Genomic DNA, 4,048 nt, shown 5'->3' with positions numbered 1-4,048 from the left:
AGCCCACCTTTGGTGGCCCAGGACCTGGCTGCTGGAGGCTAGATGTTTCAGCCCCCAGCATCCTGGCCAGGGAGTGCCATAGGCCTAGCGCCTGCTCCTCCCCCCTCCTCCTCTCCCCACACACCTGCATTTCAAGAACACACCTGCTGCCAGCTGCAGCCAGGTGGGCAGCCCCGGCAGGGAGGAATGTGGGGGATTCCAGCTGTGGCATTCCAGCTGTGCCCAGCCCCCTGGCAGCACCCTCCTCCCCTGCGAGTTCTTGAAAGCCAGGTGTGGTCCTAAGACCTGGGCTCTGCAGGGGAGAGGGGTAGAGGGAAGGGAGGCTCCCCCACCACTGTGTCCTTCAGCCTCTCTGCAAAAATCCTCCCAGCTGACAGCTGTGGAGGGGGGAGCAGAGTGGATGTGTGTGTGCACAGAGGGGGGGCGTGTTGTGTGTATGGGAGTAAATGTGTGGAGAGAATTCTGAGTGTGGATCTGTGCATGAATATGGGGACGAATGTTCTGTTTGTGTGAACATGTGTGAGTGTGAAAGGAAGAGTGTGTATGTGTGCTCATGGGAAAGGTGTTGTGCTGTGAGGGGGTGTGTGAATAGAAGAATGGCTGTTGTGTGTGTGTATGGACGTTGTGTGTGTGTACACATGGCATACATGTATGAAGTGGGTATGAGATGCTGGTTGCAGCAGAGCCCAGATGTAGGACCAGGAGGGTGAGGAGGGAGTGGGCACAGCTTTTAGAACAGGGCTGGGAGGATGGGCCGCCAGGTAGGGAGAGGCCTGAGCCAAAGGTGCCTGAACTTCTGAGGGGTTACCGTTTCACGGCTATTTGCAGAGGAGCAAGGAGGGTCCCTGGTGGCTCAGACGGTAAAGAATCTGCTTGCAATGTGGGAGACCTGGGTTCCATACCTGGGTAGGGAAGATCCCCTGGAGGAGGGAAAGGCTATACACTCCAGTATCCTTGCCTGGAGAATCCCGTGGACAGAGGAACCTGGCAGGCTACAGCCCATGGGGTGGCAAAGAGTCAGACATGACTGAGTGACTAACACTTTTGCACTACAAGGAGGCCCCCCTAGCTGTGTGGGGGGGTCTCCCCAAGCTTCGAGTTATATTAAACATCCCAGACACTCCCAAACCCTTCAACCATTTCTTCCCCCCTCCCCAAAACCTTCCCGCCCCCTCCACCAGCCCAGAGGCCCACACTGCTCTGGTGTCCCCTTCACTCAGGCCCCGTTATCCCCAAAATCTATTCTCTGCTTCTCCCCTAAGTCATCTAAATCCCACCTTGGTCCCCCCAAACCCCTCCTGGACCTACAGATCCCTAGCTCCTTCTCCTAGCCAGTCCCAGCCTCTCTTGGGCCTCCTCAAAGGCCCCCAGACCCGTCCCGCCCCCACCATTTCCTGCTCTCCTCCCCTCCCCCTCTCTCCACCCCTTAGCCTATCCCCCACATCCTTTCCTGAGCCATCCAGGCCCCCGGCCTCCATGATCCCCAAATCCCCTTTCTGCCCCTCCCCTCAGCCTCGCAGAGCCCCCAGGCCCTCCCGCAACTTCTTTTCCATCCCCCATGTGGCCCCGCCCCTTCTCCTTGGCTCCCGACCCCGCCTCCAATGCCTCCTCCCCCACGCCCTCCTGCTGCAGCGGTGGCGGTGGCGGCGAGGCAGCAGCAGCAGCCCTGAAACTTTAAACGGTGTTAAAAGTTTCTGTTTACGAGAAGCCCTTGAATTTTTAAGGACGTATCGATTCCCTTTGCCGCGGCCTTGCATCGGCTGCGGCTGCGATGCTGAGCGGGAAGGCCGGGTCAGATGGGTGGGACCCTGGGATATAGCCCCCCCAAGAACGGCAGTGACAGACACACGTAACCAGGCACATCCTCAGGCACACAGAGACCTCCCCCGCCCCACGCGTCGCGCGCACACACACCTAGTCATACTCACCAACACAGCCTGATACACACAGCCCCACTCTCTGAAAAGACCCAGAGCCCTGGCTGTGTGACACACACAGGCACCTGTGTACACACACTGGTACACACAGATCTTCATCACGGCCCCAGATCCACAGGGACCCCGCAGAGAGAAACACATTTCTAGGGACACCCATTTATTCTTTCTGCCACACAGCTCCTTATACAGACAGACTAACTGGGTACACATGCTCTGGGACACACAGAGAGACCCATGTCCATACCACACAGACACAAGCTTGTTACGTTCACTGACACTTTCTGATAGAGGCTCAGAGTTGGTGCACATACTGGGGTCAGCTCAAAACACACACACGGTGGCACCCTCACCACCAGCATTTCCTGTCAAAGAGCAGACCCTCCATATACCTGACTCCAACTAGACTGTCAGCGCACCCAAGGCACGATCTTTTGTCTTGCTCCTTACTATGTCCCCAGCGCTAGGCACAGAGCCTGGCAGACACTCGCCTCTGACTCAGAGACACCCCCAGGACACAGCCAGACCTGCATTGCTACTTCACCACACTGGTCCATTCAGAGACTCCTGGATAGACATACGCTGACCTGCCATCTCCTTTTCCCCCAGAGGACAACCAGACCCACCCAGACTCCTGAGAGGCAACGCTGGCCACCTTGCCTCAATGATGCAATGTGACCGGAAACATATGCCCTCAGGTATATGTTCACCCCACACGGACACACACACACACACACACACCTGGGCATCGACATGCTTCCAGCAGACAATGCATAGCTGAGAATTGCCACAGCTTCTTGGCCCAGGAGGGTGAGAAGGTGCTGGCAGCAGGAGGGAGCTTTGTTTGGGCAGGAGCTGCCTGGGGGCTGCAGGCACTGCCTTCCCACCCACCCTGGGGGTCATTCAAGGGCTCCCCCTGCCCCCATGCCAGGATCCCCAGCACCAACCTTCCCCCCATTCCTTTCTGATCCGGATATGGGGGATCACGGGCCTGCACGAGGGGATGGAGCCTCACTAGGGAGTGTGAGTACTGTACCTGAGGCCTCCATGTCCATTTCTGTCCCTGATGGTTGGGACATGTGACCCTTGGAAGATTTGTGTATGTACATGAGCAGGTTCAAGGACAAGTGTGTGTGTGTGAGGGGAGGGGTCTGGGTGTTTGTGTGTGATACTTGTGTGCATCTGGGCATCAGGGGTGTGGTGTGTGTGCCTGTGTGTCGCTGTGACTGCCGCTGTCACTTTGTAGCAGTGCTTTCCCTGTGTTTGGCATGTATGTCCTGGTGTCTGATGGTGTGTCTTTGTGTGACAATGTGTTAGTATATCTTCATAACTGCCAAGATGGTTTTCTGGTGCAACTTTGTGTGTGTGTGTTGCAGGTGCATTCTGGGTGTCTGTGTATAGCAGTTGTGTGTCTGGAGTGTGTGAGGATGTGGTTGTATGATCATGCCAGTGTCAGTGTACCAGGATGAACCTATATGCATCAACCTGCACTGATGTGTGTCTTGGTGGTATCAGTGTGTGTCCATTGAGGTCGTATTGGAGTGTGTCCACCTGTACTGGGGAGTCTAAACATGATTTGTTGTTGAAATGCATGTGTGTGGGCATCATCGTGTGATGGTGGGCCCGGTGTGCATGTCAGTGCGTGCATCGTAGGTTGCTTTCCTAGTCTTGTGTATGTGTGTGCCTGTGTGTCAGTGCATGTGTGTGGATTGTGTGTCCATGCTGCGTGTGTAGGTGTCTGCGTGTGCTTTGTCGGAATGTGGAACGTGTGGCAATGAGTTCTGTACGTGACATGTATGGAGAGGTCCGAGCCTCACTGCGTGTCAGCGTGTGTCTGCTTTGGAACGCCGGCCAGCACGTGTCGGGGTGGCCGCGTCGGTGTGCGCCCCCGCGCGCGCGTGTCTGCGTGTGTGTGTGTGCATGTGTGCGTGCATGTGTGTGTGTATGTGTGTGCGCGCCGGCCGTCGCTCCCCCGCCCTGCCCGCCCCTCCCCGCGCCCCTCCTCCCGCCCGCGCCGCCCGCCCGCTCCCTCTCCCCGGAGTGCGCCGCTTCCAAACTTTGTCTAAACTTTCACTTTCACAGCGCGGCGGCGGCGGCGGCGGCGGCGGCGGGCG

Source organism: Bison bison, unplaced genomic scaffold (genome assembly GCF_000754665.1).
Source record: "Bison bison bison isolate TAMUID 2011002044 unplaced genomic scaffold, Bison_UMD1.0 scf7180017864365, whole genome shotgun sequence".
NCBI lineage: Eukaryota > Metazoa > Chordata > Mammalia > Artiodactyla > Bovidae > Bison > Bison bison.
The sequence above is the reverse complement of the archived record's forward strand: the minus strand, read 5'-3'. Positions refer to the sequence as shown.